This window comes from Ranitomeya variabilis, chromosome 1, assembly GCF_051348905.1.
Source record: "Ranitomeya variabilis isolate aRanVar5 chromosome 1, aRanVar5.hap1, whole genome shotgun sequence".
NCBI lineage: Eukaryota > Metazoa > Chordata > Amphibia > Anura > Dendrobatidae > Ranitomeya > Ranitomeya variabilis.
Genome location: NC_135232.1, coordinates 765,378,646 through 765,392,182, shown reverse-complemented (window position 1 = coordinate 765,392,182; position 13,537 = coordinate 765,378,646). Strand labels below are relative to the sequence as shown.

The 13,537-nt window shown below is 41.6% G+C and overlaps 1 protein-coding gene across 4 annotated transcripts in view; it reads left to right on the top strand.

Moving 5' to 3' along the window:
• The window catches only part of TBXA2R (thromboxane A2 receptor), a 218,747-nt gene that overhangs the window by 90,105 nt on the left and 115,105 nt on the right, over window positions 1-13,537 (top strand). The window contains exon 2 of one of the 4 annotated variants that reach the window (XM_077271917.1): window positions 12,088-12,140. The exons of the other annotated variants lie outside the window; for them this stretch is intronic. The gene's annotated coding sequence lies outside the window, so the exon portion shown is untranslated. The remainder of the gene's footprint in view (window positions 1-12,087; window positions 12,141-13,537) is intronic. 4 annotated transcript variants of the gene reach the window in all.

Genomic DNA, 13,537 nt, shown 5'->3' with positions numbered 1-13,537 from the left:
ACTCCATTCCAGTGCCCCCTGGTGTATTTTTGAGTACTTCAGTATTTTGGTGCAATTTCTGCAACATTTTGTGAGATGTGTGACCTTTAGTGCCAAAAGAACTCAAAAACAGTTAAAGACAGAAAAAAAACAGGAAATCTGCAGGTAAATAGCATTTCTGGACAAGATAGGTCATTTTAATAATGAATAGTGCAATGTGAAAGAAACCAGCAACCCGCACCACCGATTCCTGTATGGGACTCCAGAGTATGAAGGTACTGGCTGGTCCGCCTGCGATCTCGGGTGCTATGGCCAAGAACAAATGCTGTCATGTAGAAATAGCAGGAAGAATTACGGCCGCACTCACCGATCTTCTATGAAGTCCACTTTATTGAAAAAACATCTTCACGGCACGGGGGTGTTGGTACAAGGTTAGTGAGAGCCGAACGAAGGCCGTTTCGCACCAACCAGGTGCTTCAACGGGTTCAATGAGTGGGCGGACGTGACGCCTCAAGAAGCGTGCACAACCAGTGCACCTCCCCACAGCACCACGCCGACCAATCACGGCACAAGACATAAAAGCAATAAAAACAATATATCCTAGTTAAAAACAGTATTGGGTAATACTGTTTTTAACTAGGATATATTGTTTTTATTGCTTTTATGTCTTGTGCCGTGATTGGACGGCGTGGTGCTGTGGGGAGGTGCACTGGTTGTGCACGCTTCTTGAGGCGTCACGTCCGCCCACTCATTGAACCCGTTGAAGCACCTGGTCGGTGCAAAACGGCCGTCGTTCGGCTCTCACTAACCTTGTACCAACACCCCCGTGCCGTGAAGATGTTTTTTCAATAAAGTGGACTTCATAGAAGATCGGTGAGTGCGGCCGTAATTCTTCCTGCTATTTCTACATTTTAATAATGAGTTCGCAGGTCACTGTGCTTCTACTTCTGAATTGTCAATGACTTGTGGAAGGTTGGCTCACTTAGCTACTCCTCGAGGTAGACACAGGACCACATTTGGTTAAAGTCTCTGGGTGGTTTATTACTTCATAAACCAAAACTCCAAAACTGGTAAAAGAAAAACAGCCTTTCTGGCTCAAAAGAAAGTAAACAGTTCATATACAGTCCTGCCCAGTGAAAACACATACAGCTCTAGCAAAAATTAAAAGACGATTGCACAGTTTTATAAAAATCAGCTTCTTTACATGTCTGACAGCCATTCCATTCCAGTTGAATTCCAACCAGAGTACACTTCATTCTACTTAATGTGCTTCTGATTAGGTGATCACCTGAACCAAATCTTATTTAACAAAGGAAAGTATAAAAAACCCTGCTGTGGTGTTCACAATCCTTTTGCATGGCAAAAAAGATGCACGTAATATCCCAAAAGTAATAGGAATGAAAAAATAACTTTTAACCATGCCAAAGGAGTTGAAAAGAAAAGCATTGAGTGAGGAAAAGAAGGGATCAATTCTGGCTTTACTAACAGAGGGATATAGTGAGCGTCTTGTTGCCTCCATCCTTAAAATTTCTAAGACTGCAGTCCATTACAACAAGGTCAAGCAGCAGACATTGGAGACAACAAAGCCACAGACCGGCAGAGGGTGAAAATGACTCTCCACTGACCGTGATGACCGTCATCTTATTCAAATGTCATTCCGCAACCGCAGGAAGACATCAAGTGATCTACAAAAGGAATGGCAAATGGCAGCTGCGGTGAAATGCATGGCAAAAACAGTTCAAAACAGGCTCCTAGAGGCAGGGCTTAAGTCATGTAAAGGTAGAAAAAAGCCTTTCATCAATGAGAAGCAAAGGAGAGCCAGGCTGAAGTTTGCCAAAGACCATAAGGATTGGACCACAGAGGACTGGAGTAAGGTAATCTCTGATGAGTCTAATTTGTAGCTTTGCCCAACACCTGGTCATCTAATGGTTAGACGGAGACCTGGAGAGGTGTACAAGCCACAGTGTCTTGCACCCACTGTGAAATTTGGTGGAAGATTGGTGATGATCTGAGGATGCCTCAGCAAGGCTGGAATTGGGCAGGTTAATCTTTGCGAAGGATGTATGAATCAAGCCGCATACAAGGCCATCCTGGAAAAACAGTTGATTCCTTCTGCTCAGGCAATGTTCCCCAACTCTGAGGACTGTTTTTTCCAGCAGGACAATGCGCCATGCCACAAAGCTAGGTCAATCAAGGTGTGGATGAAGGACCACCACATCAAATCCCTGTCATGGCCAGCCCAATATCCAGACCTGAACCCCATTAAAAATCTCTGGAATGTAATCAAAAGGAAGACGGAAAGTCACAAGCCATCAAACAAAGAAGAACTGCTTCAATTTTTGTACCAGGAGTGGCATAAGGTCACCCAAAAGCAGTGTGAAAGACTGGTGGAAAGCATGCCAAGACACTTGAAAGCTGTGATTAAAAATCATGGTTATTCCACAAAATATTGATTTCTGAACTCTTCCTGGGTTATAACATTAGTATTGTTGTTTCTAAATGATTATGAACTTGTTTTCTTTACTTGAAGTCTGCAAGCAATGCATTTTTTTGTTATTTTGACCATTTCTTATTTTTTGGAAAAAAATACAAAATTTAGTGCTGGGAAATTCGAAGACATGTTGTGAGTAGTTTATAGAATAAAAGAGCAATTTACATTTTACACAAAAATATACCTATAAAGAGAAAAATCTGAAAAACTGAACATTATGCAGTGGTCTCTTAATTTTTGCCAGAGCTGTATAGCAGCGCTCGCAGGAACTACCAGTCTGGAGGCTTCCTTTCCCCTCACATCACAGACAGAAAAAAAAATAGCTGGACATTTAACTCCCTACAGCCAAACCCTGGAGGTGGAGATAAGGTGGGTAGCCCATCTCTGACCTACCCACAATGAAAGCCATGCCCATTTAGCGACTGGATTGCTCTCAGCACATACCATGCTGGAGAAAGCACGTTTGGCTTTCTCATTACGCAGGAAAGCAACAACCTTTGTGACACATATCTCCCCTGATGTACAGCACCAGTGACCCTGTCACAGACTTTATATCATACTATGGTAAACTATTGCATTTAACAGTTTTTCCTGCGAAAACATTGCTGGTAAATATGGATGTTTTAACTACAGTATGTTTAACAATTGGGAGAAAATGTCCATGGGAACCGCGACTCTGCTCACACTTAAAGCTGCTGGAAAAGATGTAAAATACACAAATGTGATACATCTGTCCTGCCAAGTTGATTTCTATAAATATTTGGCCTGGATACATAGGACCAATTAAGGTACCGTCACACTAAACGACTTTATAACGATATCGCTAGCGATCCGTGACGTTGCAGCGTCCTCGCTAGCGATATCGTTTAGTTTGACACGCAGCAGCGATCAGGATCCTGCTGTGATGTCGCTGGTCGCTGAATAAAGTCCAGAACTTTATTTGGTCGTTTGATCGCTGTGTATCGTTGTGTTTGACACCAAATGCAACGATACCAGCGATATTTTACACTGGTAACCAGGGTAAACATCGGGTAACTAAGCGCGGGGCCGCGCTTAGTAACCCGATGTTTACCCTGGTTACCAGCGTAAAATGTAAAAAAAACAAACAGCACATACTCACATTGCGTCCCCCTGCAGTCTGCTTCCTCCTCTGACTCAGCGCCGCAAAGTGAAAGTGAAAGCAGCACAGCGGTGACGTCACCGCTCTGCTCTCACTGTACGGCGCTCAGTCAGTCAGGAAGTGGACGCAGGGGGACGTGAATGTAAGTATGTGCTGTTTGTTTTTTTTACATTTTACGCTGGTAACCAGGGTAAACATCGGGTTACTAAGCGCGGCCCTGCGCTTAGTTACCCGATGTTTACCCTGGTTACCAGGGGACCTCGGCATCGTTGATCGCTGGAGAGCGGTCTGTGTGACAGCTCTCCAGCGATCAAACAGCGACGCTGCAGCGATCGGCATCGTTGTCGTTATCGCTGCAGCGTCGCTTAATGTGACGGTACCTTTAGCGAAATACTCTCTATTACATATGCATGTGGTATTGCTTAAGTTGCTTTTAACGTAGTAGCTTTGTTTATGACAGAGATGAAACTTAAAATGAAAAAGGAATCGGGACGCATTTAAAGCGATTTTCTCATTACCATTTCTTTATTTAAGATTGAAGACAACCATTGACATGGAAAGGTAACTTCAGGATGATGAGAGCAAGAACAGTGGTTACAATATCACAATGAGGAAACAAGTTAAAGGAGTTTAAAGGACTTTTAGAAAACCCCTGTCTTCTTTTTTTAAAAAACAAACAATCCTTGCTCACCCTCCCCGGGTACTAATTAGTGACCACAGTGGCTCTCACTGAGTAGATGGTATAAGGTGATGAGCACACTTTTTTCTGTAGTGTTGTTAACTTGACGGTCTATGACAGACACCGGGAACAGCAGTGGAGACTCAGCGCTGGACTCGAGGATGGTGAAAATAGCACAGTTTGTTAGTTTTATTTTAAAAGAAACTGCACCTGGGGAAAGGAGTTTCCTGTGACTAGAAAACCTATTTAAATATTTAGTTACAAAACTGTGTTTTGGCACAATTTTTATTGGGTTACATATCTAAAGGGTCACAGTTTGGTGGTAACGCAATAGCAGGAATACTTTCTTTTCAAATATTTTTTATTAACTTTTCAATCAGATATATAGAAGGAGGGGAAGTATGGGGAAAGGAGAGGAAAGACAAGGGCAGGGTATCTTAAACGAAAAAAATAGAGAATTCAAACTATTTACATAGATATTTAGCCTAAGAATAACCATGTATGAACATTAGTAATTATAGCAAGAGTAATGTTACAAAATAAATAAATAAAGCTGAAAATGTATTACAAGTCTAATACGACTAAAGAGTCCAGTGGTCAAATTCTTTCTACAATACAAGATATTTTGCGTTCCACAAATCCCATTTTATATGGTATTTATGGAGGAAATTGTTGTTCAAAGCGAACCTTTTTTCATTGGAGCTGCAGAGTTGAACTGTATTAATAATATCCGAAAATTTTGGTGTTTGGGATTTTTTCCACCACAATGGAATTGAATTCTTAATCACCAGGAAGATATGAATAATTATATATTTAATTGAAGGTCAACACTCTCGAGTCCTATTGAGAAGAGCGCCATTTGTGGCATAACTATGAGTTTGATATGTGTAAGAGAATTAATATGTAGTATAGCGTCTTTCCAGAGTTTCTTTATTTTTTGGTATGTCCAGAAAATGTGATATAAGTTAGCAGGTGATCCACATCCTCTCCAACAAAGGGGGAGTTATCTCCATTGATGTGTGAAAGTCGTATCGGTGTGAAATACCATCTCGTGATCAGTTTATAAAAGGACTCATGGAGGGGAATGGAAATATTTGACGCATAAGTGTGCTTGATAGCATTTTCCCATGTTTCCGTCGAAAAAACTCTATTTAAGTCAGATTCCCATCTTCAAATATACATTTTTTTAGTCTCATTAGCATCTTTATTGAAGTGGCTGTAGATGTTTTTAAGACTCCATCTGTTTTTATGATTAGTGTTTTTGAATAGGGAAGAAATTATTTCTAAGTTTAGGGGTCTACTTGATAATAATTTTTGGATATTTCCTTTTAAGATTAAATAAAATAAAAATTGGTAGAATGGCAGGTTATAAATACGTTTGATTTCGCTGTATGAATAGAATGATTCACCGTTGTAAATGTTGCCTACAGTGTTTATTCGAGCTTCTGAACAAATAGGTGGGATCAAAATTTTATAAATTATAGCTATTAAAGACATGGGACAGTCTTAATTTGACTTAGCCTCAAACAAAGGCTGACAAAACCGCTTGAAAAATGGGTTGATGATGCTCCTTTTGAGCTGGTCCTAGTAAATATCTTAAAAAGGAGTCTTGTAAAGAAGTGTTATTGTTTGGAGTTATTTCTAGGTCCAGCCAGGCTACCTGGGAATTGTCACAAAACCAGTTTTGGCTATGCCTGATCATAGAAGCCTGGTAATAGGCCACGATATTTTCCAAGGCAATGCCTCCCCTGTTTTTCTTTTTATAAAGAACGTCGTTAGCTACCCTCGCCTTTCTGTTATTCCAAATAAAGGATTTTATTAGGTTTTGTATCTTTATTAAGGAGGAGGAATGAATCATCAGATGAGTAGGAGGAATGAATCAGCAAAATGATGGATTTCATCACCAGGATTTTACCTAATAGAGACAATTTTAACCCCTTAACGACCGTCGATACGCCTTTTAACGGCGGCCGCTAAGGGTACTTAAACCACAGCGCCGTTAATTAACGGCGCTGTGGAAAAAGTGAATAGCGCCCCCCAGAGTCGCATTTTCTCTGGGGTCTCGGTTGCCGAGGGTAGCCGAGACCTCAGAGAACATGATTCGGGGGGTTTTTACCGACCCCCGAGTTGCGATCGCCGGTAATTAACCATTTACCAGCGGTCGCAACAACAACAAAAAATGCGATTTGCCATTTAATTTCTCTGTCCTCCAATGTGATCGCACATCGGAGGACAGAGAAATGGGGTCCCCGATAGCCCCCCAATACTCACCTATCTCCCCCGATGCTCCTCGTGGCTCCCCATGGGCGCCGCCATGTTTTTCTGGGGAAAAAATGGCGGGCGCATGCGCAGTGCGCCCGCCGCCCGGCACCCGGAAGATCTTTGGGGTCTCGGCTGCCGGGGGTAGCCGAGACCCCAAAGAACATGATCGGGGTCGGTTTTTACTGACCCCTGTTTTGCGATCGCCGGTAATTAACTGTTTACCGGCGACCGCAAAAAAAAAAAAAGCGATGTCATTCTCTGTCCTCTGATGTGATCGCACATCAGAGGACAGAGAAATAGGGGGATTCGGGGACCCTGTTATACTTACCGGTGTCCCTGGGTCCTCCTGCTTCTTCTGCTGGCCGCCGGCTTCTTGCTCCGGTAAGAAAATGGCGGGCGCTTGCGCAGTGCTCCCGCCATCATCTGCCGGCCGGCAGAGAAAGATTCTTCCACTTGTTTTATTTTGGTCACTGTGAGATCCTATCACAGTGATCAAAATTTAAAAAAAGTAAATACCCCCCCCACACTTTATCACCCCCTTAGTAAGGAAAAAATAATAAAATTTAAAAAAAGTATGAATTTCTATTTTCCGGTTAGGGTTAGGGTTAGGAGTAGGGATAGGGGTAGGGTTAGGGGTAGGGTTAGGGTTAGGGTTAGGGGTAGGGGTAGGGTTAGGGTTAGGATATGTGCACACGTAGAATGGTTCTCTGCGGATTTTTCCGCAGCGGATTTGATAAATCCGCAGGGCCAAAACGCTGCGTTTTTCCTGCGGATTTATCACGGATGTACCGCGGTTTTTGTGCGGATTCCCCTGCAGTTTTACACCTGCGGTTTTCTATTATGGAGCAGTTGTAAAACCGCTGCGGAATCTGCAGAAAGAATTGACATGCTGCGGAATGTAAACCGCTGTGCAGCATGGGCACAGAGTTTTATGTTTCCCAAAAGTTTACATTGTACTGTAAACTCATGGGAAACTGCTGCGGACCCGCAGCTGCGGAAACGCTGCGGATCCGCAGCAAAATCCGCAATGTGTGCACATAGCCTTAGGGTTAGGGCTAGGGATAGGGCTTGGGTTAGGGTTAGGGCTAGGGTTAGGGTTGGGCTAAAGTTAGGGTTAGGGTTGGGGCTAGGTTTAGGGCTAAAGTTAGGGTTTGGGCTAAAGGTAGGGTTAGGGCTAGGATTGGGGCTAAAGTTAGGGTTAGAGTTGGGATTAGGGTTTGGATTAGGGTTGGCATTAGGGTTACATTTGGGATTAGGGTTAGGTTTGGGATTAGGGTTAAGGCTAGGGTTGGGATTAGGGATAGGGGTGTATTGGAATTAGGGTTAGGTTTTGAGGTTAGGTGTTGTGAACTCTGTTTCCGGGCTCCCTCCTGTGATCATGAGTGGTACTGTGTGAGTTCTCTCTTTGGGCTCCTCCTGGTGGCTCTTTTTGTTATTTTGCAGGTTTCTGGCAGGATCAGCTGTCTCGTCATCTGCTAGTTAGGTTTCCTATTTAATCCACCTGGTCCTTCATTCCTTGCCTGTTGCCGTTGTATTCAGTGCTATTCTGATTGCTCCTGTCTACATCCGTTATCAGTCTCTCCAAGAGAAGCTAAGTTCTGTTTGCTTATTTTTGCTCATCTGTGTTCAAGATGTTTCCTAGTATATGATGAGTTTTTGTCCAGCTTGCTAATATGTGATTTCCCTGCTTGCTGGTGCTCTGGGGTGCTGAGTTGCTCCCCCCACATTGTTGGTTGGTGTGGGGGTTCTCGCATTCTCTGCGTGGATATTTTTGCATAGGGTTTTTTACTGACCGCACAGATCCCTTGCTATTTTCTGCTATCTAGCGTTAGCGGGCCTCATTTGCTTAACCTGTTTCATCTCTGCGTTTGTCTTTTCCTCTTAACTCACCGTTATTATTTGTGGGGGCTTCTATATCTCTGGGGGATTTCTCTGAGGCAAGTGAGGTCTTTACTTTCTCTTTAGGGGTAGTCAGTTTCTCAGGCCGTGAAGAGACGTCTAGGATTTCAGGAAACGTTCCACGGCTGCCTATAGTGTGTGCGGTTAGGATCAGGTTTGCGGTTAGTCCAGTTACCACATCCCCAGAGCTCGTCCTATTATTTTCTACTTAGCTGGTTAGATTTGTGATCCTAAGCCACTAGGATCATAACAGTTAGGGTTGAGATTAGGATTAAGGGTGTGTTCGGTTTAGGGTTTTGATTAGGATTATGGATCGGGTTGGGATTAGGGTTAGGGGTGTGTTGGGGTTAGGGTTGGAGTTAGAATTGGGGGGTTTCCACTGTTTAGGTACATCAGGGGGGTCTCTAAACGCCACAGCCAATTTTGCGCTCAAAAAGTCAAATGGTGCTCCCTCCCTTCTGAGCTCTGCCGTGTGCCCAAACAGTGGGGCATCAGCGTACTCGGGATAAATTGGACAACAACTTTTGGGGTCCAATTTCTCCTGTTACCCTTGTGAAAATAAAAACTTGGGGCTAAAAATCTTTTTTGTGGAAAAAAATTTTTTTTTTATTTTCACGACTCTGCATTAAAAACTTCTGTGAAGCACTTGGGCATTCAAAGTTCTCACCACACATCTAGATAAGTTCCTTGGGGGGTCTAGTTTCCAAAATGGGGTCACTTGTGGAGGGTTTCTACTGTTTAGGTACATCAGTGGCTCTGCAAATGCAACATAACGCCCGCAGACCATTCTATCAAAGTCTGCATTCCAAAACGGCGCTCCTTCCCTTCCGAGCTCAGCCATGCGCCCAAACAGTGGTCCACCCCACATATGGGGTATCAGCGCACTCAGGACAAATTGGACAACAACTTTTGCGGTCCAATTTCTCTTGTTACCCTTGTGAAAAGAAAAATTTGGGGGCTAAAAAAATCTTTTTTGTGGAAAAAAAATTTTTTTTTTTATTTTCACGACTCTGCATTATAACCTTCTGTGAAGCACTTGGGCATTCAAAGTTCTCACAACACATCTAGATAAGTTCCTTGGGGGGTCTGGTTTCCAAAATGGGGTCACCTGTGGGGGGTTTCTACTGTTTAGGTACATCAGGGTCTCTGCAAACGTAACATAACACCCACAGACCATTCTATCAAAGTCTGCATTCCAAAATGGCGCTCCTTCCCTTCTGAGCTCTGCCATGCGCTCAAATAGTGGTTTATCCCCCACATATGGGGTATCAGCTTACTCAGCATAAATTGCACAATACATTTTGGGGTTCAATTTCTCCTCTTACCCTTGTGAAAGTAAAAATTTGGTGGTGAAAAAATCATTTTTGTGAAAAAAATATGATTTTTTTTTATTTTCATGGCTCTACATTATAAACTTTTGTGAAGCGGTTGGGGGTTCATAGTGCTCACCACATATCTAGATAAGCTCTTTGGAGGGTCTAGTTTCCAAAATGGGGTCACTTGTGGGGGGTTTCTACTGTTTAGGTACATCAGGAGCTCTGCAAATGCAACATGACACCCGCAGACCATCCCATCAAAGTCTGCATTCCAAGCGGCGCTCCTTCCCTTCTGAGCCACATATGGGGTATCAGCGTACTCAGGACAAACTGGTCAACAGATTTTGGGGTCCAATGTCTCCTGTTACCCTTGAGAAAATAAAAAATTGCAGGCTAAAAATCATTTTTGAGGGAAAAAAAAGGATTTTTTATTTTCACAACTCTACGTTATAAATTTCTGTGAAGCACTTGGGGGTTTAAAGTGCTCACCACACATCTAGATAAGTTCCTTAAGGTGTCTAGTTTCCAAAAATGGGGTCACTTGTGGGGGGTTTCTACTGTTTAGGCACATCAGGGGCACTCCAAACGCGACATGGTGTCCGATCTCAATTCCAGCCAATTCTACATTGAAAAAGTAAAACGGCACTCCTTCTCTTCCAAGCTCTGCGGTGCGCCCAAACAGTGGTTTACCCCCACATGTGGGGTATCAACGTACTCAGGAGAAATTGCACAACAACTTTTTTGGTAAAATTTCTTCTGTTACCCTTGTCAAAATAAAAATTTGGGGGCAAAAAATAATTTTTGTCGAAAAAATGCGATTTTTTTTATTTTCACGGCTCTACGTTATAAACTTCTGTGAAGCACCTGGGGGTTCAAAGTGCTCACCACACATCTAGATAAGTTTCTTAAGGGGTCTAGTTTCCAAAATGGTGTCATTTGTGGGGGGTTTCCACTGATTAGGCACATCAGGGGCTCTCCAAACGCGACATGGCGTCCGATCTCAATTCGGGCCAATTTTACATTGAAAAAGTAAAGGGTCACTCCTTCTCTTCCAAGCTTGGCAGTGCGCCCAAACAGTGGTTTACCCCCACATATGGGGTATCGACGTACTCAGGAGAAATTGCACAACAACTTTTGTGGTCTAATTTCTCCTGTTACCCTTGTCAAAATAAAAAAATTGCGGGCAAAAAGATCATTTTTGTAGAAAAAATGCGATTTTTTTATTTTCACGGCTCTACGTTATAAACTTCTGTGAAGCACCTGGGGGTTTAAAGTGCTCACCACACATCTAGTTAAGTTCCTTATGGGGTCTAGTTTCCAAAATGGTGTCACTTGTGGGGGGTTTCCACTGTTTAGGCACATCAGGGGCTCTCTAAACATGACATAGCATCCGATCTCAATTCCAGCCAATTCTGCATTGAAAAAGTCAAACGGCGCTCCTTCTCTTCCAAGCTCTGCGGTGCGCCCAAACAGTGGTTTATCCCCACATATGGGGTATCGACATATTCAGGAGAAATTGCACAACAAAATGTATGGTTAAATTTCTGTTCTTACACTTGTGAAAATAAAAAAATATGGTTCTGAATTAAAATGTTTGCAAAAAAAGTTAAATGTTCATTTTTTCCTTCCACATTGTTTCAGTTCCTGTGAAGCACGTAAAGGGTTAATAAACTTCTTGAATGTGGTTTTGAGCACCTTGAGGGGTGCAGTTTTTAGAATGGTGTCACACTTGGTTATTTTCTATCATATAGACCCCTCAAAATGACTTCAAATGTGATGTGGTCCCTAAAAAAAAATGGTGTTGTAAAAATGAGAAATTGCTGGTCAACTTTTAACCCTTATAACTCCCTAACAAAAAAAAATGTTGTTTCCAAAATTGTGCTGATGTAAAGTAGACATGTGGGAAATGTTATTTATTAAATATTTTGTGTGACATATCTCTCTGATTTAAGGGCATAAAAATACAAAGTTTGAAAATTGCAAAATTTTAAAAATTTTCGCCATATTTCCATTTTTTTCATACATAATCGCAAGAAATATCGAAGAAATGTTACCACTAATATGAAGTACAATATGTCGCGAAAAAACAGTCTCAGAATCAGCGGGATCCGATAAAGCGTTCCAGAGTTATAACCTCATAAAGTGACACTGGTCAGAATTGTAAAAATTGGCTCGGTCATTAAGTACCAAATTGGCTCTGTCACTAAGGGGTTAAGAATTTAAAGTAGGCAAAGTCTTTGGATATGGTTTTAGTTAGGTTGCCTGTATTCGTAGGGATTAACAAGTGGAATTTATTTGTTAGTGTGATTCCTAAATACGCGATCTCTTTGTCTTCCCATAGATAATTAATATGCTGTTTAATTTCTTGGGTGAAGTTATGGTTGAGGCAAAAAGGTAAGATTTTAGATTTCTGAGGATTGATTTTAAAGTATGAAATTTTCGAAAAGGAGTCCAAATCTGATTTAAGGGCAGTAATTGATTTTAAAGGGTCCTTAATTGTTAAAAAGATAACATCAGTGAATAAGGTAATGTTATGCTAGTGGTGTGGAGTATTAAATCCCGTAATTGAATTATTTAATTAAAAGTTTCAGCCAATGGCTCCATTGCTAGGGCAAAGAGCAAAGGTGATAAGGGGCACCCTTGTCTTGTGCCATTTGTTATGGGGAATAATTTAGAAAGATGGTTATTGGTATAAACTTTGACATTTGGGTCTGAGTATAGTGCAAAAATGGAAGATATAAATTTATCATTGAATCTGAATTTAAATAAAGTTGAGTTGAGGTAATTCCAATTAATTCTATCAAAGGCCTTTTCTACGTTTAAGGTTACAAAAAGTGAGGGGGTATTCAGGGATTTAACTATATTTAATATATTTAATATCCTTCTTGTGCCATCTGAAGCCTGCCTTCCTGTGATAAACCCGATTTGGTCATCTTAAATGAGTGAGAGAAGAAAATTTTTAGTTCGATCTGCTAAGATTTTAGAATAGATTTTGACATCCCCATTGATTAAGGATATAGGCCTGTAGTATTGGACCCTGTCTGAATCCTCCTTATCTTTGGCAATCATAATTATGTTGGCTTGTAGCATTTCTCTGGGGAAGGTTCCAATTGTGGAATCGTGATCAAGAGTTTTAATTGAGAGGTGATAATGTGAGAGAAAGTCTTGAAATAGTCGTTTGTGAACCCATCCGGCCCAGGTGATTTTTGGGATTTGAGTTTATTGATAACATTTGTAATTTCTTCTAGGTTGATTCAAGGATACCAAATCAGAGGGCTCTAACTGTGGGAGATTAAGGTCAGATAGGAAGGAGTTTATTGATTCCATATCTGGGGTAGGAGTTAACCCCTTCATGACCTTGGGATTTTCTGTTTTTCCGTGTTTGTTTTTCGCTCCCCTCCTTCCCAGAGCCATAACTTTTATATTTTTCCATCAATATGGCCATGTGAGGGCTTATTTTTTTGCGGGACGAGTTGTACTTTTGAATAACATCATTGGTTTTACCATGACATGTACTAGTAAATGGGAAAAAAATTCCAAGTGCGGTGAAATTGCAAACAAAGTGCAATCCCATGTGTGTTTTTTGTTTGGCTTTTTTGCTAGGTTCACTAAATGCTAAAACTGACCTGCCATCATGATTCTCCATGTCATTATGAGTTCATAGACACCAAACATGTCTAGGTTATTTTTTATTTAAGTGGTGAAAAAAGTTCCAAACTTTGCTAAAAAAAAAAATTGTGCCATTTTCCGATACCTGTATAGCGTCTCCATTTTTCGTGATCTTGGGTCGG